Source organism: Eutrema salsugineum, unplaced genomic scaffold, assembly GCF_000478725.1.
Source record: "Eutrema salsugineum unplaced genomic scaffold, Eutsalg1_0 scaffold_17, whole genome shotgun sequence".
Classification (NCBI taxonomy): domain Eukaryota; kingdom Viridiplantae; phylum Streptophyta; class Magnoliopsida; order Brassicales; family Brassicaceae; genus Eutrema; species Eutrema salsugineum.
The window spans coordinates 3,072,980-3,096,026 of NW_006256852.1; the positions used below are offsets into that span (position 1 = coordinate 3,072,980).

Genomic DNA, 23,047 nt, shown 5'->3' on the forward strand with positions numbered 1-23,047 from the left:
AGAAAGATGAAGCAGAAGCTGATGTTCCCAAAACAGAGGAGGAATGGGACGAGGATGCAAGAAGTCAAAGTACAACTTAAAGGCTTTGACAGCTATTCACTGCAGTATGCCAGCTCAGACATTTGAACTGATACAAGGGTGCGAGACAGCTAAAGATACTTGGGATGTGTTGCAATTGCGAACTGAAGGAACCACCAAGATTAAAAATTCAAGGAAAGACATGCTTGCATCTCGGTTTAAGAATTGATAACACTGGATTTTGACTACTTTTATGGATCAGTTTTAATATCTTTTGCAGGTTTTCTTAACTCTGTTTTCACTGGTTTTTAAGTGATTTCTATATTTCAGAGTTTTAAAAGATTTTTCAGGAAACTTGGAGAAAAGAATGCATTTTGGAGCAAAAACCGATTTTGGATAAATTCTAACCATCAGAAGTATGACACTCGATGAAGACAGTCTCACTGTATTATCATCCCCAAAGTTTGAGACAACATAGAGGAGACAACCAGCTTTCAAATGAAATTGTTTGGAGACAATCCACGGTGAGATCTTCAGATATTCCTGATGCACTAAAGAGAGATGATGCAGTATTGAAGGAGAGCAATGGCCACGACTGCGGCCAAAAAATCAGTTGCCACTGCCACAGAAGCCGCAACCACGGACTGAGGTATTTTCTGTCCTGAGAGACCTGTTTCAAGCCCAAGTCAAGCCTGTCACTTATTCTTCAAACCTTAGACGTTCCCGACGAACTAGAAGACTGTATATACTCGTTTTAGGTCACTCTAATGACCACGACATGGATAGAAAGGAGAGAGGAGAGCTGCACACCATCAGAGTTGCCATCTTCAGGAGAAGAAGGAGTCGCCAAAAGGAGCTGTCATTGATTTCAGCCTTTATCAGCGTTCTTTGGTAACTTTCTTTACTTTTTATTTATTTATTTCCAACAACTTTCAATACACTATGATTGAGTTTTAAGGGCTTTTTCAAACTCATGGATTGTTTTCTAGTTTGTTAGATTAGAGTTTATCTTTAGAGTTCTTTGTCTAAATTTGAGTTTCGAATATCTGGTTTGATCGAAAATCTAGCGACTGCAATTAGGTTGGTTTAGTCACCAAAAGTGACATTGAATTGACTAACCTTATTTAGATGACCAAATCTTCTTAGACAGCGTGAGTCAATCTAAAGCGTTCTGTGAAGTTATCTGAGTGGCTGGATTTGTGATTAATACTATGTGAGTAGTCTTGGTTCAATTTCAAGAACATATAAACTGAAAACTCTTAAGTTTAATTATTTTGTTAGCTAGTCCGTGATACCTGGCGAATTTTCTAATGCCCAACGCTTTCTCGTACTGATTTGATTTTATATTTACTTGTTTTAAAGTTTATTATTTGTTATTTTCGTTACTATTCACACCCCCCCCAAACAAACACCCATGTTTTCATCTTAGCCCAATTCTCATCTCAAATAAATTTGTAATGCAGTTACTTGTCTTCATTAGATCGACCCCTAAGTACTACAACGTACATCAGTTCGCTTGCAGAAAACTAGGGTTAAAGCCTGAGCACATCAAGTTTTTGGCGCTGTTGCAGGGAACCTGTAACGTTGCCTACGAGTTTCAGGTTAGAGTCGAGTCTAAGGTACGTTTTTTTGTTCATATTGTTTCTATTACTTCATAAAAAAAGGCTTAGAGATAACCACAATATCCAGCAACAACAATTTGACGAGCACGCTTGGTTCCAAGACATCCCTCGCTTAACTCTAAGAGATTATAATACTCCTTATGCTTTCTATGAGAACCGTTCTCCCATTAGTCTATAACCCATTAACGTAGACTATAAGATTAGCCGAAAGCTCATAAAATTGGTTAAGTAGAACCAGTTCCATGGCGATATATCGGAGAACCCTATGAACCATCTCGAAGATTTCAAAGAAATCTGCAGTACCAAAAAATCGATCGGAGTTCCTGCAGATTACGTAAAGTGCAAGACGTTTCCATTTTCTCTTTGTGATAAGGCACATGCATGATTTAAGTCCTTGTCTCCTGTTTCACTCGGATCATTGGACGAATGCAAGGCTGTGTTTCTTAAACACTTTTACACCACCTCTAGATCAAACCTCTTTAGAGAAGATTTATAGGTTCCAACAAAAAGAAAGTGAACTTTTTCATGAAGCTTGGGATCGTTATAAGGGGTACATTAGAGAATGTCCTCACCATGGTTCACCTTTTAAGAATGTCTTGAATGGAAATCCAAGTCACCTCTAAATATGGCAAGCGATGGAAATTTCATGACAAGGACTGTGGAAGAAGCTTACCTCTTGATTAATAACCTAGTTGTTAGTAGCAGAAACAATTGTCCTTATCAAGAAAGAACATCACGTTCCACTTCTCATGATCTTAGGGAAATCGAAGAACTTAAAGCCATGGTGGAATTTTTTCTCAAAAAAAAGCATTGTTATCTGTTAATGTATGTGAAGCAATTAATGCAGCTGAGATTAATCATCAACTTTCAGAACAAGAGCACACTCATATGAATCTCCAATCTGCTCCAAAATCATTCCCAACCTCTCATGATAACTGATGTGGTGTGTGTGTGTGGGAGCAAGTTTTACCCTAAATCGAAACAATGAAAGCCGCAAGTGCACAACTGATCAGTTGTAGTACTTTGGGATTGAAACCATAGAGAAGAAGGATATTTTCTGCAAAAACCATTGGAATAGATTGAAGTAAGGAAGTCTAGAACTACCGATATTTAAAAGCGTTTTAGTGTCACTAAAAAAGTAAATCCTACTCTAAACAAGAAAAGAAAAAATCGATTAAAAACTAAATATGACCTAATGCAAAGGCTTAAGGAAATCATCTGGAAAACAAAAAATAACCTAATGTAAAAAACTTGAATAAAAGTTGATGTAAAACTAATAAGACGAGGCGCTGGGTTATCAGAGATTTTCTGCAGGCTATGAAAAATTCAAAACATTGCTAAAAAGTAATATAAAGATCATAGCTAAAAATTTTAGAACTCGAGCATGAATGTATGACTATGTTATTTCCGTGATCATAACCAATTGTCATCCAAAACCCTGACCAGTAGCTTCCAACTCTGGCCCCGGTCACAGATGTACACAATCTTGCACTAGACTCATCTAGATTCATAACTCACGCATAGGTAGCTTCCGACAACTATGGCAAAATTGCTCTTCTTAAACTAGATCTGGTAGATAATGAAAACTCTCACAACATAAGTACCTTAATCAGATTATAGTTCATGATGTTACTCCCATGCATTAAAAGTAAGTTTATAAGAAAAACTTCTAGGATTCAGCTTAATAGCTCATGCAATCCTCATCGAACATATATAATCCCCTCAAATATTCTCTTAAACCCAACAAGTAAACTACTCAGACATTGAAAAGTTGTATTGAAATCGATATTGAAGAAAAAACAAAAAGGGTTCAAGAGATATATATCTATCTCCCTAATCATAAAACAAAACCAAAAGTATCTAAAACTCTAAAAACTCTCTTAGCCTAGTCTAACACACGGCTTAGGGTTCTAAAAACAAGTATTTATAGGTCTTCTAGTCATTTCTAGACGTCACTTAGGGTTTCCTCAAAGAAAGAAATTAATTGGGCTTGAAATTGGGCTTTTTCGGTCTGAATGTTGATTCTCTATGATCAGGAAGTGTGCAACCGGGGGAAACCATGAATTGGCCGCGATCCGGAAGGCTGGCCTGCTGCTTGACTGGACATCTCGCGTAACTTTTGATTGAATCATTGGATTGTCATGATGTCAAGTGTACTGGAAAGCCTAGCTGTTCTATCTATAAGGTCTCCAAATTTAAGCTGGATCAGACGGTGAGAAGGTCTTCATTTGTGGGTGAACTTCTGACGGTTTGACTCTGAGCTGAAAATCTGGTCTTCTATCCAATTTGCAAAGCTTTTACCTAAGATTCTTGAAAAGAGTCATGAAACTACAAATACTAAAAAACCATAATAAAAACACTTTAAAGAAATAAAAAGCATTAGGAAAGCATTTAAAAATGATTCATAAAAGTTGTCAAAATACGGTGTTTTCAACTCCCCAGACTTAAACCTTTGTTTGTCCTCAAACAAAGCAAAATCAAATTAAGGTGAGGTGAAAAAAAAAATAGGGAATGAATAAATCTCAAATACATGAACCACTAAACTACGACTATCGATCGTACATCAATCACAGCTTAGTCTAGAAAATTCTCCCTAAGACACAAAAGATACTAATCTACTGTTTCCGTCATGCAAAACTTAAACAATCTAAATCTTGATTCCAGACAACTAGCTCTCTACGTTCATTAAGTGTATAAAGTGAATTTCTCATCAAATACATTATTCAGGGTAGACGGCGTTTGGTATTAAAGGTTATTTAAGTGTTGAGTTAAAGTATATAGGATTACCTGAAGATCTGGAGGATGTTAGATATTATGAAAAACCCACAAGAGAGAATGGACTTTTTGATGCTCACAATTTTCAGTCACTTCTCCTTGCCAAGTGTTGTTGCATAATCCTTCCTCCTTTGTTGTTAACTGCTACTTCTCCCACACTTAGATCTTTTCCGGGAATCAATAAGATAATCTTTAGCACTTCAAATAATCAAAACAAGACTAAAATATACCAAAGTTTTGAAGTTTTCCTGAGGAAAAAAAAAAGCTTTCTCCTTTGTTGAATAATTCCAGACATCGCAAGTCTCCGTCTTCAGTGACTAAAAACTGTGTTGATCCTCTTTCTCTCCAACGTTTTTGCACATATTTGCATATAGGACAATGAAAAACAAGAATGCATGTTGTTTGAAAGAGGTTGAGTAAGGTGGGAAAATAGCTAAAGATGAACTAGCCATTCAAGATCAACAAAGAGTGGTAAAAATGATAAAGGAGTCATAAATGTATGATTTCTTTCCCTGATCTAAAGATTTGATGAGAAAATTAAGTCAATAATTTATCTCAATTAAATAGAGCTAGTGTATTCCTTCATCTAAATTGAAACCATTTGAATTCTTCTGGGGTACTTCGTTCCAAATTTGTTCAGCTACTGCCTAGTCTAGTCCTAAATCATGAATGAACATGTCACTAGGGAATAACCTAAAAGAACATAGTAAATATCATTGATTTATGTTCACCATTCCCTTTAAAAATATATTTTGCTTTGAAAACCGATTTTGTAATTTTTTGAAGAAAACGAGAATGCAAGACTCATGAAAGAAAGGTGGTTAGAAAGGAAAGAAATCCTCCCCTGGACTAAAATCACACTGTCCTCGGTGTGAAATAAAATGAGTTTGGATGAGAAAAATAGTATGAATGAATGGAAAAATAAGAAAAAAAACATACATAAATGCAGGATGATATGGATGATGCAAATGCTGGTGGAATGCATTAGGGATGATGGTGATGATGCAAATGATGCTGGGGTGGATGTAGGATGTATGAGCTTTGAACCGAGATGCTGGCGGGATGAACCGAATCGATGCGGGAATGTGCTAGAAAGTGATGTGAGGTGCTGGGAAGTGATGGATGAGGTGGAATAAGGCATGCCGAGGTAAAATGAGGTGAATTGGGTCGGAGTTTGTGCCAACGACGATTGGCTGCAGTCCAGGCTCATGCGACCACAGGGAGGGGGTGGTTGGCCGCGGCTAGAATCTCGGGACCAGGGTCAAAACCGTCTTAGCCACAGGTTTGTTGAATGTGACCGCAGCCAGCTTCTTTCTTCTCTTTGGTTTCTGCTGGGCCAAGCAGTTAGAAACCAATACTTTTTTTTGGTCTTTTCGCTTTTTTTTTTTGGATTTTTTAGTTATTTATAAGAAACACCTGAAATTAAGAAAAAAAAAACTATCAATAGAAAAAGAAATAAATTCTAAAGAAAAGCATACATAGATGGGTTGCCTCCCATTAAGCTTCCGTTTTAAGCTGTTTAGCTCGACGTGGTAAAGTGACTGGCTTAGTCCAGTGAAGATCTTGTCCTAAGACAAGTCTTTTTCAAAGTCTCCTTGTTCTCCCTTGCAGGTACTTCATCACTCCAAAAACCTTTGTTGCTGGGCGTTTTCCTCCTTTGCTGTTGTAAAGGACAGCTGTAAAAAATATGTCCTTATCAACATTGGCAAACGAAATCCTCCGATTTGGCCAATCCATGATGGCTCCGGTAGTTTCTAGAAAAGACCATCCAAGGATGATTGGATGTGAATCATCTTTGGTTTTGAAAATGTTGAACTCAACAGGGACAATGCAGTCTCCAACCCTCGAGGGAATGTCATAAGCTACTCCTTTTGGTGTTGCAGTGGATCCATCAGCAATACTGATCTTCGTTCTAGTCTTGTGAATATGCTTAATACCAAGTCTCAAAGCAGTTACTTTGGACATCATGTTAAGACAAGCTACAGAATCACAAAGAACATTATTAAACCTTTCTCCTCTAATATAATAAGAGATAAGAAATTGACCTTGGCCTTGGATTTTATGCAGTGTTCCAACTGGTCTTCCTTCTTTGGCGTGAATAAACAAGTTTTCTATCTCGGGAATAGACTCCTTGCTTTCACAAAAGAAATGGCCAATCATGTAGTCTTTGCAAGTTCTGGCGAAGGTGATTTTTTTGAGGTAAGCTTCGAACTACTGTGTTGAACTCTTCTAGCTTCACTTTGCTGATTTTGTTGGTGTAATGATAACACCGTATTTGTACCCATTTTTACCATTGATTTCAAATGCTTTTTCAAAGGTTTTAATCAGTTTTAGGAACTTTTATTATGATTTCTTTATATTTGTAGTTTCAAGACTATTTTCAGGAAACTTAGAGAAAAAGATGGCCAAATGGAAGAAATCCACATTTTTAGCTCAGAGTCAGACCGTTAGAATTTCAGCCTCAAATGAAGAATTTCTCACCATCTGATCCAGCTCAAATTTGGAGGCATTCAAGAGGATACAACCAGCTTTCCATAGCATTTTACACCAGGAAGATCGAACGGGGCAATCAAAAGATACGTGGAGAAAAAGTTGACCAAATTCACCAGTCCCGAAAGACTCTCACCCACGGCAAACAAGTGTTTTACCTGCCCCGGAAGACTCTCACCCCCGGTGGACCTATGCCTAGCGACAAGGCCCAACATCAAAGCCCATTTCGTCATTTCTCTGCAGAGAAGCCCAAAAAGAGACCTGTAAGACCTTAGGACCTATAAATACATTTTTTAGGAGTCCTAAACGGTTGTGTGCTCTTCTAAAGAAATTTTGAGCCACCAAACTTTTTTTTTCTAGGGTTAGGCGATGGAGAAGGGGATTCTTCCCTGGATCCATTTTTCTTTGTCCTTTTATCTAATTAACTTTTCTGTTTCATCTTATGCACTCTTTCATGTCTTTTAACATTCCTTGCATCATGTAGATCTGTCCCAGAGAGTCAAGTTTCTAAAGATTCATCGATATGTATACATGTTCGATTAGGATTTCTAAGTTTCTTAACCATATTATGGATCCCATGTCTTCTGAGTTGTTCATACTGCATGAGAGTAGATTGATAACTTATTCTCTGAGCCTATGATCGATCAGAGCCACGAGAGTGCTGTATCAGATCATCCATACCTAGCTTCAGAAAAAAATAGTCGCTACAAGAGTCGAGAGCTACCTGTAGAGAAGATGTGAGCAAACAAATTTAATAGTTAATGCGTGATCTTATTCCTGGGATGAGAGCGAGAGTTAATTGTCAGATTTAAGTGATTAGTTGATTAAGATGGTGAGAGTTGGTTAATCATACATATGTCTATTCCGGTTCTATGCATATCCCATAAGATAGATAAGGATAAATTGTCCGGAAGCTAAGTGGAAATGCTTTGACATTGATTAGAGTAAACCGGAGAAGTTTAAATCGCCCACTATGAGTCTAGAGTCTATAGTTTGAGTCGAACACCCTTGAGATATTCTTTCAGTAACTCATTTGCATTGCATTTTATTTCTCGTAAATATTAGATTAGGTTTAGTTTAGGATCCCGTACCCAAAAACCCAAAACCCCCATGAGTTTATGACTTTGCTTACTCTCCTTATTTGGTGTTTCTTTGCAGATTAGACATCTTCCCTGTGGATCGACACCCTAAGTCCTACAATGTACTTCTGTACACTTTCAGACATTAGGGTTTTATAAATTAAAAAATCTGGACCAACGGGCTTGCAAATGACGAGCAACCCTGAGGCCCATCATGTAATCTATGCATTCTTTAGGATTCTGAAGATGGATTGAGTATATTGCAGCATCAGGTGATGTTCTAGGGAAAGTCAGGCATCTGGCTCTCATGAAATAGGTGTGAATGTTCTCCTTAGTCTCTTTGCTGTAACTGAAGAAGACTTGTAGACAACCAAGCTTCCAAACATAATCAAAAACCTTTGTAGATAGGGATTGTCTTCACAAAGTTGTTGAACTCAATGAGTCTCTCTCTAGAGATTGGTGAATTTCTTCATAATGAGTATCTTGGGTTTGCATCTTCAACAAACAAGTCATATTCTTCATCTTCAGAGTACTGTTTTTCAAAATCATCTTCACAAGATAGAGCCATGTTGCAAGGTGCATAGGTAATTGGCTCATCTTCATCCTGAGATGCTTGTGTGCTGATAGAAGAAATTGCTTGCTCGAAGAAACAATTTATGGTCACTCCAGGGGGTGCATCAGATGAGCAGTGACCCGTATAAGTCGAAAGAGGTGGATCAGATACGGACTGATGATTGTCCGCAGTCGGAGGATACATGACTCTGGAGAAGTGGTTATTGGCCACGGGTAGATGAGGTACGACCACGGGGAAGGGTTTGTTGGTTGTGGTCACGGAGGGTGCAACTGCGGGGAACTGTCTCCGAGGTGACATTCTTGATTCACCTTCTTCTTTGTCTTCTAAGTGATCCCCTGGGTCTTGAGGCTTAGTGTACTCATTTCCTAAGTCAAGATCATTTTTGAGAGGTGTAAAATCATGTACTTCACGTCCTTGCATAATATTTTCAACCTTTTCCTCAACTTCATCAAGAGCATAGACAACTTTTTCCACAATGAAATCTATCTTATCTGCTTTGTCTCAAACCTTGTGTACGCCATCCCATAGTTCTTCCATATAGAAATAGTTCTGGTTGTTGTGATCATTGATGGTTCCTTCTGCTTCATCGAGCTTGATTCCTAAAGTGCGGATGTTCTCGTTGGCTTTACGGAAGCTGATTTTGTTTTGTCCTACTCTCTCCTCCATGTTCTTCATTCTTTCTTGGATTTTGCAGCATCTTTGAGTGCTTGTTCTTCAATGGACTTGACTTGAGCATAAAGGTCTTCAAACTCTTTGTTGAAGAGATTTGACATACCATCGATTGTTTCATGAAGGGCTGCTTTGGAAATGGCTTGAGCATCAATGAACTGTTTGATTGTGGCTTCAAACTTCTCCAAACGGTTACTGATATGCACGTTCTCATCTTGTTGTCTTAGGATCTGATGAGGTAGAGTATGAACTATGAACATATGGTCTAGGGTTGACCATAGGAGATGTAAAAGCTTCATCTTGGTACATAAGAGGCTCGCAGCGTCCATACAGCTGCTGGTTCAGATTAGAATTCCGAACTGAGTGGAGAAGATCAAGCATGTAATGCTCTTCTCGGCATCTGGTAGCTTGAGGAGTGTTGTAGAAACTTTCCTCATAGTAGAAATTTCGGTCCATATGGTCCATTGCTTTAAAACCTGAAACAAGGAAAACCAAAAACGATAATTAGTAGAAAAGGGTGTTCTAGAGTCGATTTACAAACATTTCTAGGATTTTTTTGGAAGAGAAAATGCTTTCCTTCCCCGGTAACAACGTCAAAAACTTGATGTGGTGTGTTTGTGGGAGCAAGTTTTACCCTGAATTGAGACAATGAAAGTCACAAGTGTACAACTGATCAGTTGTAGTACTTAGGGATCGAATCTACATGGAATGAGGATCTTTTCTGCATAAACCTTTGAAAGATTAGAGTAAGGAAGTCTAGAACTATTTTTTATTTAAAGGGGTATTGGTGTCACTAAAAACGTAAATCATAAACTAAACAGGAAAAGGAAAAATCGATTAAAAACTAAAAATGACGTAATGCAAAGACTTAAAGAAATCGGCTGAGAAATGACATAATTTAAAAAATCTTCAATAAAATTCGAGGTAAAACTATTAAAACGAACGCTGGGTTGTCATGGATTTTCTTCGGGGTATGAATGATACAAATCATTGCTAAAAAGTAATATAAAAGATCATAGCTAAAACCTTTAGAACTCGATTACGAATGTATGACTATGTCACTCCCGTGATCATAACCAACTGTCATCCAAGACCCTAACCAGTAGCTTCCGAATCTAGCCCTGGCCACAGACGTACGCAATCTTGCACTAGATTCATCTACATTCACAACTCACACATAGGTAGCTTCCGATTCCTATGGCAAAATTACTCTTCTTAAACTAGATCTGGCAGATAATAAAAACTCTTGCAACATTAAGTACCTGAATCAGATTAAAGTTCATGACGCTACTCCCATGCATTAAAAGTAAGTATAGAAAAAAAAGTGCTAGGATTCGGCTTAATAGCTCATGCAATCCTCATCGAACATATGTAATCCCCATTGAAAATTCCCTTAATCTTGATAACACCGTATTTTGACCACTTTTATGGATCATAATTGTATCTTATGCAGGTGGTTTAACTCTGTTTTCAATGGTTTTTAAATTGTTTTCAATGTTTTAGAGTTTCAAAAGACTTTACAGGAAACTTGGGCAAAAGATATGCAATTTGGAACAAATGAGCAATTTTGGATAAATGCAGACCGTCAGAAGTATGACAAGCGATGAAGACCTTCTCACCGTCTGATCACCCCCAAAATTTGAGACAACATAGAGGATCCCACCAGCTTTCTAATGCACTTGGTTTGGAGACAATCCAACGGTTAGAACGTCAGATACTCCCGATGCAAGAATGACAGAAAATGCAGTTCCGGAAGAGAGCAGGTGCCGGGACCGCGGCCAACACCCATTTTCCCGCGGGTAGAGCCACCGCAACCGCGGACTTTGGTCGTTCACTTTCCCGACGACTTAATTAAAGCCCAGATCAATTCCCTTCGTTATTTTTGAAGCCCTAAGTGTCCAGAACAACCCCAGAAGCTATAAATACCCCCTTTAGGTCATTCCTAAAGGTGTAGAGAAGACATAAGATAAAAATAGAGAGAGAATTCGTGGGGGTGCTTCACAAACCCTAGAGAAGCCGCCGCTTGAAGGAGGAGGAGCCGCCGCTGGAGGAAGACATCACGCCTCCATCTGCTTCTCCGTTCTTTGTTCTTCTTCCTTCTTTTCTTTAATTTCCTGCACTTTCAATACTTTATGATGCTTTGTTACAATATGGTTGAGTAGTTACCCAGTTGGGTTTAAAGGGATTGTTCAAAGGGAATTTCATGTGTCTTTGCTTATGAATCGATAGATTTAGGATTTATAATCTCCTAAATGTTCTTCGTTTGTCTTTAATCTTACTGCGTGATTCTTTGCTGGCCACTTAGAAACCGATCTGATATGATATGTTGCGAAAGCTTTCATTGATTTTCTGAAATAGGGTGAAACGAGCAATTCTTATATAGGAGTGGAAACCTACCTGTAGTTGAGTTGTGAATATTGATGAGTCTTGTTCTGCTATTGCATCTTCTCCCTTCCAGGATCAGAGTGGAAACCTACTGATCAGGGTTGCGAGAGATAGTTATTTAGTGCTGCGAAAGTAGGCTATTCATACTTCTGTGCCTCGAGTTCTAGAACATACGTAGTTGATTACCTTTATCACTTGTTTAAAATCGACATAGCATAGACCATGAACCCCTGCAAAACCCCTTGATGCCCAACGTTTGTCTTTAATTGCTTACATCCTTCGATTTTATTTGCTTTTCATTCGCTTATTGCCTTCTTTCATTCGCCCTTGGTTTAATCGCTTTTTAATTGTTTTAATTGCCTTCAATTGCTTTTGTTTTCTTTGCGTTCTAGTTTAGATTAAGTCACAACCAAAAACCAATAACCAAAACCAAAACCCTTTTAGTTCTAATCTGATTTAAGCGTTGCAGTGAATTCGTACTGAAACAACTAAGTCTCTGTGGATCGATACTCTAAGTACTACAGAACACATCTGTGCACTTGCAGACATTTAGGGGTTATAAATTTAAAACCTGAAGCTTAGTAAAACGAAACCAACAACAACCCCTGTTTACACTCGCATCAAGTTTTTGGCGCCGTTGTCGGGGACTTTGATTTGTTTCGTTGCGAATCCCAACTTAAATCCATTAGAACACTTCTTTACTTTTAATTTTTCTTTAGAATTTTTCAGGTTTCTCTGCGATGAGAGACCGGGAACATGTTCCCGGGACTCTTGGTGATCCACCAAATCATGTGGATGGTGATCCAAGCGACGATGACCTGACTGATGATGAGTTTGAAGAACCGATTTATGATGACAATGAGCTAATCGGATCGGTCAAACACAAAGATGATGATGAACTGATTGGAAGTTTCGATTCACTCGAAAAGTTCATGGGAGATCGAAGAGCTATTCAACCAGCCTTACCTGAGGCTTTCTCTGGTTATTCATTCGAAAACCCAATAGACCATATCGAGACTTTCGAAGAATTATGTGCAACCATTACAGCAAATGGGGATTACCACAAGTGTAGTCTTTTCCCATTCTCTCTTAGAGATAAAGCCAGCAAATGGCTAAAAGCTTTGCCACCTGCTTCACTAAAAACGTGGGCAGCGTGTAGAACTGCTTTCCTAAATCGTTTTTATACTAGAAATCGTTCAAATCTCTTAAGAAACAAGATAAGAACTTATAAACAAAAAGAAGATGAAGATCTTAGATACTTGGGAAAGATTTAGGGAATACCAAAGAGATTGTCCACACCATGGATATACCGAGGAATACCTGCTGGGTATCTTCTATCGCGGTATAACTCCAGAGTTACGACACTCTTTCGACATAGCAAGTAATGGAGATTTCACAACTAGATCTGTAGAAGATGCTCACGTTTTCATTAAAAATTTAGGAAACAGCATCCGAAATCAAGTAACCTTTGGTAATTCTGCACTTCATGAGAAGAAAGAAGAAATTTCGGAAGTTATAAAGTGTCTCCGTCACATAATGAGTCATCTTGGATTGCAACAACCAAATAAGGTACACAATACATGTAACTTTGATGGTTGGGACAACCCAATGGATTCTTATGATCAAGGGATGGTTAACACTGCAGAAGTCTATCAAATTCAAGATTTTCCATTCGTTTCTGATCACCGCGGGTCCATTCATCCGGACCGCGGCCAAGCAAGGTTTCACCGCGGTCGTAGCTGTTCTGACCGCGGCCAAGACATGTTTCACCGCGGTCGCGAGCCCTCTGACCGCGGGAAACCGTCTTCCAAGCTTAACTGGAAACCACCTTCCGAACCAATCTTGGCTATTCAATCTAATCATGTTCCCTATCCTAGTTTTCCCTCTTTTGAAGCTGAAAACCTAAACAAAAAAAATTCAGAGCTTGAAAAATCTAGGTCTCAAGAGATTAGTGATCTTAGATCTGAACTAAAAATGATGCAAGAGGATTTCAATGAAAAATTTTCCACCCTCCTTAGTCTGATGATCAAAACTTATTCTGAAAACTTAGAAAATTCTGAAGAGGAGCCAAGTGAAAATTCTTTCGAAAGCTCAAGTGAAGCAGATCCCTCCGATCATGTGAAAGCTATCACACTTAGGAGTGGATTAGCTTACAAAGAGCCTGAATTTCCTAAATATCCCGAAGATGAGGAAAAGGGTAAGGAAAAGGAAAAAGAAAGAGAAAGAATCACGATAGGAGATGTTGAAAAAGAAGTGGTAGGAGAAAAAGATGGAGAAGAAGTAAGAGAAAATACATCCCGGGAAATCCTCGGAGAAGACCCAATTCCACCTCCACCAACTCGTGTCTATAAACCTAAACCTCCATATCCTAGAGCCTTAAGAGCCCCTAAGAAGGAGAAAGAAAAAGCTAAGCTGAAAGAGCTAATCGACCAATTAAATGTGAGATTACTTTTCGTAGAAGCTTGTGCAATGATTCCCGCTTTAAGAAAATACATGAAGGGTATTCTAACAAATTCTTTAACTCTTGAAGAAGGCGTTATGATGATAACCCATGAATGTAGTTCTATCCTGTAAAGCCGAATCCCTGAAAAGAAAAACGATCCTGGAAGCTTTGTGCTTTCATGCACCATCAATGATGTAGCTTTTGAACGTGGTCTCTGTGATTTAGGATCTAGCATAAACATGATGCCTCTTTCAGTAGCAAAACGTTTAGGACACCACACTTTCCAGCCCACTAAAATTTCCTTAGTATTAGCTGATCGTTCCGTTAGACAACCTGTAGGTATCCTAATAGATGTTCCTGTAGAAATCGAAAAATGTTCCATCCCCACCGATTTCGTAGTTCTAGAACTAGAAAGAGAACCTAAGGATCCACTTATTCTTGGAAGACCATTCCTATCTACAGCCGGAGCCATAATCAATGTTCCTGAAGGAAAAATAGACCTTCATCTAGCCGGCCTAGTTATGCAATTTGACATGAACAAAAGTTTCGATAAACCAACTTTGGATGGCAAAATTTGTTGGGTTGATGAGTTAGACGGAATTATTGAGGAAGTCTATGAAGATCTGCTTCTAGACGACCCTTTAAGTGTTACGCTTTCATCCGCAAAAGACGAACGCAATTTCCTTGAAGGAATTTCAAGTGAGTGCGCACGTATGCTTGATAAATCTGAAACTTATAGGAAACCTCTAAACTATCTAGATCTTAAGGACCAAACAAACATTCCTACACCTCCTAAAGACACTGCTGCAGCAATTCACGATCCTTGGAGCGAGCTTAAAGCCCCTAAAGTCGAGCTAAAACCTCTTCCCGTCGGACTTAAGTACGCTTTCCTTGGACCAAATTCTACTTATCCTGTCAAAATAAACTCTGGTTTGACGGAAGAAGAAACCACAATGCTGTTGACTGAGCTGAGAAAGCATAGAAAAGCCTTAGGATATTCACTTGATGACATACCTGGAATCTCTCCAGATCTTTGTATGCACAAGATAAATCTAGAAGATAATGCTAAAAACTCAATCGAAAGTCAAAGGAGACTGAACCCCAATCTCATGGATGTTGTCAAGAAGGAGATTATGAAGCTTTTAGAAGCTGGAATAATCTTTCCTATCTCAGATAGCACTTGGGTTAGCCCAGTTCATGTTGTCCCGAAGAAAGGAGGAGTCACTGTCATTAAAAATGATAAAGATGAAATGATCGCTACAAGAACAGTAACTGGACATCGTATGTGCATCGATTACCGGAAACTAAATGCAGCAACTAGGAAAGATCATTTTCCACTTCCATTCATAGATCAAATGCTAGAAAGATTAGCTAATCACCCTTACTATTGCTTTCTTGATGGATACTCCGGATTTTTCAATTCCTATTCGCCCGGAGGATCAAGAAAAAACGACATTCACTTGTCCATATGGCACGTTCGCTTACCGACGTATGCCTTTTGGACTGTGTAATGCACCTGCTACCTTCCAGCGGTGCATGATGTCGATCTTCACAGATTTTATTGAGGATTTCATGGAAGTATTTATGGATGATTTCTCCGTCTATGGATCTTCTTTTGAAAAATGCTTAGCCAATCTTGGTAAAGTTCTGCAAAGATGTGAAGATAAGCACTTAGTATTAAATTGGGAAAAATGTCACTTCATGGTACAAGACGGAATCGTGCTTGGGCACAGAATTTTGGGAAAAGGTATTGAAGTTAACAAAGCTAAAATTGTAGTCATGACCAGCCTACAACCCCCCACAAACGTAAAAGGCATCCGTAGTTTCTTAGGACACGCAGGATTCTATAGGCGATTCATAAAAGATTTTTCTCAAATAGCTAGACCTCTTACGCGTTTGCTTTGCAAGGAAACGAACTTCGAGTTCGATGATGAGTGCTTAGCCGCGTTTCATAATATCAAACAAGCCCTTGTCTCCACGCCAGTCGTGCAAGCACCTGATTGGGAACTCCCATTCGAAATCATGTGCGATGCAAGTGACTATGCGTTCGGAGCAGTGCTTGGCCAACGAAAAGATAAGAAACTGCACGTAATCTACTACGCAAGCAGAACTCTAGACGAAGCTCAATGCAATTATGCTACAACAGAGAAAGAACTTCTAGCTTGCGTATTTTCATTTGAGAAATTCCGTTCTTATCTCGTAGGATCTAAGGTCATAGTTCATACTGATCATGCTGCAATCAAGTATTTAATGTCTAAGAAAGACGCTAAACCTCGGTTGATAAGATGGATCCTCCTACTGCGAGAATTCGATATCAAAATTCGAGATCGGAATGGAGCAGATAATGGAGTTGCAGACCATCTTTCACGAATTCGAGTTGAAGAAAGATTGCCTTTAAATGACAGTTTGCCAGAAGAAAACATCTATGCGATAGGTACTACCCCCACCAATGAAAATACCGCACCACCACGTCAACTCATGCGACGAGCAGATGCTTTCAACACCCCATGGTTTAGGCACATAGCGAATTACTTAGCAGCTGATGTAAAGCCCCTGCAATTTCTGAAAGTTTCTGAAAGACGTAAGACATTATTTTTGGGATGAACCCTATCTCTATAAGAGATGTGCTGATGGGTTATTCCGAAGATGCGTGGTTGAAGAAACCAAAGACGAAAGAGAAGTGATGTTTTTGATTGATCCATCATCGGCCAATGATGAGACCAAGGAGTGTCACGACCCCAGTTAAGTCTAATCGAGCAACAATGTCAAGCTAATGACTTGAAACAAGCGCTTAGTGGGAGGCAACCCACTTGGTATTTTATCTATTTCCCTTTGACCTTTATTTTCTATTCCCATTGCTTTGTTTCTGTTTCATTTAATTTCAGGTTTTCAATAAGGAAGAATAAATAAAAAAGACGAGCAGCACTCTCCAGCACGATAAGTTCACTTAAACATTTCAACATTTCAATTTTCTTTACCATTCTTTCCAAGATTTATCACACTGAGGACAGTGTGAAATAAGTCTGGAGGAGGATGTTCATCCGTTACTAATGAAATTTGATTTGTTTTGTTGTTTTGGACACATAAAATTTTTCAAAAAGTTTTTCATAAAATTTTCAAAAAATCGTTTTCAAAATGTTTTTCAAAAAGTTTTCAAACCAAGAAATAAACACTACTATGATGATTTAAACCAGTGTGCTTCTACGCTATTTCTTCGTTTTTTGCTCTTTTTGTGATTTAGCCCTAGACTAGGCGGTAACTAAATACTTGCATTACGAAATCCCACCAGAGAACTTCTATTCATGGAGATTCTTGGTACAATTTCGTCCCTTAGACTCCCTCTCTATAAAAGGTATTTCCTCTTTCCGAAAAAAAAAACCAAAAAAGAAAAGAAAAATATGAAAGGAAAGGAAATTTAAAACCTTAGAGAGTCTAGGAGGATCGAATTTTATACTTGAGGCAAGCTAGAGTTCGATTATATAGAGATTTGGAGATCATCTTTATGATTCCCGGAAAATATCTAAGTCTGGGGGAACAGCTGTTTACATCAAAGGAGGAAGATTATGCAACAACAATTGGCAAAGGAGAAGTGACTGAAAATCTGCGGTCATCAACAGGTCCTTCTCTCTCTTGCGGTTTTGCATAATATCTTGCATCCTCCATATTCTTCAGGTAACCCTAAACACCTAAGGAGGAGGAGCCGCCGCTGGAGGAAGACATCGCGCCTCCATCTGCTTCTCCGTTCTTCGTTCTTCTTCCTTCTTTTCTTTAATTTCCTGCACTTTCAATACTTTATGATGCTTTGTTACAAGATGTTTGAGTAGTTGCCCAGTTGGGTTTAAAGGGATTGTTCAAAGGGAATTTCATGTGTCTTTGCTTATGAATCAATATATTTAGGATTTATAATCTTCTAGATGTTCTTCGTTTGCCTTTAATCTTACGCGTGATTCTTTGCTGGCCACTTAGAAACCGATCTGATATGATATGTTGCGAAAGCTTTCATTGATTGTCTGAACTAGGGTGAAACGAGCAATTCTTCTATAGGAGTGGAAACCTACCTGTAGTTGAGTTGTGAATATAGATGAGTCTTGTTCTGCTATTGCATCTTCTTCCTTCCAGGATCAGAGTGGAAACCTACTGATCAGGGTTGCGAGAAATAGTTGTTTAGAGCTGCGAAAGTAGGTTATTCATACTTCCGTGTCTCGAGTTCCAGAACATATGTAGTTGATTACCTTTATCACTTGTTTAAAATCAACATAGCATAGACCATGAACCCCTGCGAAACCCCTTGATGCCCAACATTTGTCTTTAATTGCTTACATCCTTCGATTTTATTTTCTTTTCATTCGCTTATTGCCTGCTTTCATTCGCCCTTGGTTTAATTGCTTTTTACTTGTTTTAATTGCCTTCAATTGCTTTTGTTTTCTTTGCCTTCTAGTTTAGATTTAGTGACAACCAAAAACCCAAAACCAAAACCAAAACCCTTTTAGTTCTAATCTGATTTAAGCGTTGCAGTGAATTCGTACTGAAACAACTAAGTCTCTGTGGATCGATACCCTAAGTACTACAGCGCACATCTGTGCACTTGCAGACATTTAGGGGTTATAAATTTAAAACCTGAAGCTTAGTAAAACGAAACCAACAACAACCCCTGTTTACACTCGCATCAAACCCCAACAAGTTAACTACTCATACATGATTAATGGAAGCAAAAACATTGTATTGGAATCGATATTGAAGAAGAAACAAAAAGTGTTCAAGAGATAAATCTCTATCGTCCTAATCCTAAAAAAACTAAAGAATCTAAAACTCTAAAAACTCTCTTAGCCTAGCCTAACACACAGCTTCGGGTTCTTTAAACAAGTATTTTTAGGTCTTCAAGTCATTTCTAGACGTCATTTAGGGTTTCTTCAAAGAAAGAAATCGATTGGGCATGAAATTGGGCTTCTTGGATCTACGGGTAGATCTCTCGGCCAAAAACATGTACTGGCGGTTAAGTTTCTCGGCCAAAAATCTCGGGTGCAGATACATCTCAGAAATCACGTTACCAGAAGGTCTTCCCATCCCATTCAGCTATCGGGGTCTTCATAAAGTTTATAGATAATTGTGTCAAGAACCTAGAACAGTTCGAATCAGGGCATATGGAGCACTGAGCTGAAAGATATGGCCACGGGAAGATGAACATGTCTCGCACTCATTCCGGAGAAATCCGATACGCCTCAAAGACGTCGTTACTGGGAAGCATTCCCCTCCGATTTGGTTTACAAAGTCTGTATGAAAGTTAGAGAAGATTTAATCACGGATCCATAGAAGGTGGAATCATTGGATTTGGAGTTGTTATCAGAGAGTTAAGCTCACCGAAAGACGCACCGTTCTCGCCACCGTTTTAGACCGACCCGATGAGCTCCAAATATTGCGAGGGACGATGCCTTTCCAAACCGATGCAGTCTACAAGGCCTTCATCAAGATTCAAGATATTTGAGTCCTATTTCCAGAACGTTTAATATCATTCAATTTGAAGCTATGAGCAAGAAGATAACGTTTCCGGAATAGACACATGTCTAGAAGCCTCTTTCTGATCGTGTCAATGTACTGCAAAGATGAGCCCTCCGGGAACCTTCCACTTCCCAAGCGCTGATAGTTTCTTCACAAATGTTTGAGATAGTTGAGTGCTATTTCTATTAAAGTTGGAATCATCCCATTGGGATCCATATCCTGGACGTTACGCTCCTCTGAATGCGAAGTGGTCCGAGGAGACTTGGATTGTGCGAGTTGGCCGAAAAAAAAACTGAACCACAGAAAGACTCGCGGTTTACACCGACTTGGGCCTGCGACTAGGGACTAAAGATGACCAAATCGCACACATATTTTCTCCAGAATGCGTCTTGGTTGTGCGAGTTGAAGAGAAGAAGGCCTGAACAGCACAAACACTCGCGGTTTACACCTAGATAGGCATGCGGCTGAGGCTGAGGGATTTATGGCGCACAAGGCTGTTTCAATGGCTGTGCGACTTGGACCTGCGACTTGGGAATCACCTGACCATGTCGTATACTTGAGACATTACCCATTTGAAGCCGGGTCAGTACCCAGTTTGAATATGAAATCCTGGGCTGACCCGGTCTGCAAGAGACACTATATATGTTTTTTAGGATTTTTTCAAGACTTAAGCTTTATTCTCTTAGTTTTTCTTTGCCTCTTTTGTGAAAGACTCCTTTTAAGAAGAGAAATATCGATTTTTAAGAGTTTGAATCAAGAGAGAATCAGAAATCTTTATGTTTAAAGCTGTTTTCCTTCTTAATTTATCTTCCCCATCTTCATTTCCATCCATTAATCATGCTAATCTACTCTACTTGCAAAAGTTTAAGAGAGATTAGTATGATTAGTGAGTAGTCACCTTAATGAGGTTCTAGATGTGTAGGTTAGGGTGCTAAAGTGTTAGATTAAGAGTGCTTAAGGCTAGATCCATGCTTTCATCTCTCTAAATAGCTGTTTTCTAAGCTAGATCCTTGCACATCACTTGTGATCTAGAATCTGGGAATTTCATGCACCAAAAGTGTTTGATGAAATTCCTGAAAGAGCTATATTAGAGGTTTATGCATTAACCACATGATGATGTTTTGTTATTTGCATAAATGATCTCTTAGAACTGATTCTTTATGCTGTCTTGTTGTTTGATCTCCAATGATGATTGGATATGTGAAATAACTTGATTTGTGTCTTGATGCTTGGGAAAGATTAAGGCTTGATTAGAGTTCTAAATCATTTGAATCATGTTTCATTATTATCATTAGCATTTCTAGTTTAGCACCAAATTACCCTAACCAGCTATCATGTCTAGAATCTCATGCTTCCATCATTTCATATTCATATCATCTATCATTTGCTACTTGTTTGATCATTTGCTTAGTTTAAATTTTGTTTAAGTTGTTAGCTAATAACCTGTTTAAATCAAAACCTCACTTGTTTACTTGAATTAAGAAATAGATCACATAGCTTAGTGTCTAGCTTCCACATCCTTGGATTGACACCCCTTATACTACTTTGACAAGGGGATAGATAGCCCTCAAGAGTCTAAAAATTCTTGTCTATCAATTGGCGCCATTGCCAAATTGTTGATTGTTCTTGAGATCAAATCTTTTTTTTGTTTTACTGACCACTTTGCAAGTTCTGTCTTTGTTTTAAGGTGTATGAACACCAGATCCAGGTCAAGAAGCTATGGTCCACCTTTCCCTTTAAACGACAACATCAATCTTTTGGTTCCAAGATGGAGAAGGGATAGGCGTGGATGAAAGACTGATCCGGCTGATATGGAAGATCATAGACAGCATGTGGTTGACATTGAGCCGCAAGTTCAAGAGGATCAACAGCCTCAGGTTCAGCAGGGTAATGGAGTTGGTAATGCAACTGGTAATGGAGTTGGTAATGGAGCAGGTCATGGGTTCCCTCAGGGTAATGATCAGCAGGATCAGGTGTATCAGCAGCAAGCTTATGTCCACCAGGGACAGGCTCAAGCTAATCAGCAAAGGCACCAAGCCAATGTGCAGCAAAGACAACCGGTTCACCACCAACAACCCTTCCAAAACGAACCAAGGAGATATGAGCAGCCACAGGTCTATGTAGGAGAGAATGACAGGGCCAATGCTCAACAGTATGGAGCAGGGATTCAAGCACCACCGGTGCAGAATAATAACTTTGAAGTGAAAGCATCTTTACTGAACATGGTCCAAAACTCCAAGTTCCATGGATTGCCAATGGAAGATCCTTTGGAACACTTGGACCAATTTGATAAAGTTTGTCACTTGACAAAGATAAATGGAGTATCTGAGGACAGCTTCAAGCTCAGATTATTCCCCCTCAGTCTTGGTGACAAAGCACACCAATGGGAAAAAAATCTTCCAAGAGGCTCCATTCAAACTTGGGAGCAATGCAAGCAGGCATTTCTGTCCAAGTTCTTTTCCACTTCCAGAACAGCAAAACTGAGAAACCAAATCTCCAGCTTCACTCAACACAGCAATGAGAGTTTTGGTGAACCATGGGAGAGATTTAGGAGCTACACAAACCAGTGTCCACACCATGGGTTTAGTGAGGCTTCTCTTCTCAGCATTCTTTATAGAGGGGCTCTTCCCAAGATCAGGAATCAGCTGGATACTGCATCAAATGAAACTTTCTTGAGAAGGAGATTCATGCTGCTTTAGAGCTGGTAAAGAATTTGGCAATGTCTAATGACACATATGGTGAGGATTATGACAGGACAAACAGATCAGAGGGTTCAAGTTCAGATCAAAGGCTTGCTAGAGAGGTCAAAGCGATAAGAGGTGAACTTGACAAGCTGAAGATGATTTCTCAAAAACCAATCCATTATGTTGGTGAATTTGAGAACAGCAATGAAGAGGATTTAACACAAGAGGAGCTCAACTACATAGGGAATCAGAACAAGTTTCAAGGTTACAACAACTTCAACAAAAACCAGAACTTGTCTTACAGAAGCACCAATGTAGCCAATCCAGAAGATCAAGTCTACCCTACCTCTCAAGCTCTACAGAATTTTGTTCCCAAGAACAACTTCCAAGGGTCTTTTCAACCAAAGAATCAGTTTGTTCAGAATCAGGGTTACAGTCAGCATCAACAGCAACCACTTCAGGGTTCTAGTTTCAGTTCACAGCAGCAGCCAAAAGCACCACCAGGGTTCAGTCCACCACAGTTTCAGCAGCAGGCGCCGGTTCAGCATCAGCTTCGTCAGCACCGGTTCACCAGCAGCAGCAGATGGGGCCATATATGGTTGGGATTATACAACAGCTGCTTCAGGTCAACAAATGTTTGCAAGTCAGTATGCATTTATGCACCAAATATAGTAATTTAATCAAAATCAGGCCTCTAGCTCAAGAAATCAAGGCTTTCTTCCTGGCAAAGCTGTTCAAAACCCCAAAGACTATTGCAATGCCATCTACTCGGATGATGATCACTCAGCTGCTGTTACAGAGATTGAATACCT

The 23,047-nt window shown here is 39.1% G+C and overlaps 2 non-coding genes across 2 annotated transcripts; both read right to left on the reverse strand.

Moving 5' to 3' along the window:
- Window positions 1-2,112: 2,112 nt before the first annotated feature.
- LOC112087687 lies at window positions 2,113-2,219 on the reverse strand. Its single transcript, XR_002900232.1, has one exon. It is a non-coding gene; the product is annotated as a small nucleolar RNA R71 (small nucleolar RNA).
- Window positions 2,220-22,028: 19,809 nt separating this feature from the next.
- LOC112087675 lies at window positions 22,029-22,135 on the reverse strand. Its single transcript, XR_002900221.1, has one exon. It is a non-coding gene; the product is annotated as a small nucleolar RNA R71 (small nucleolar RNA).
- Between the last annotated feature and the right edge of the window lie 912 nt (window positions 22,136-23,047).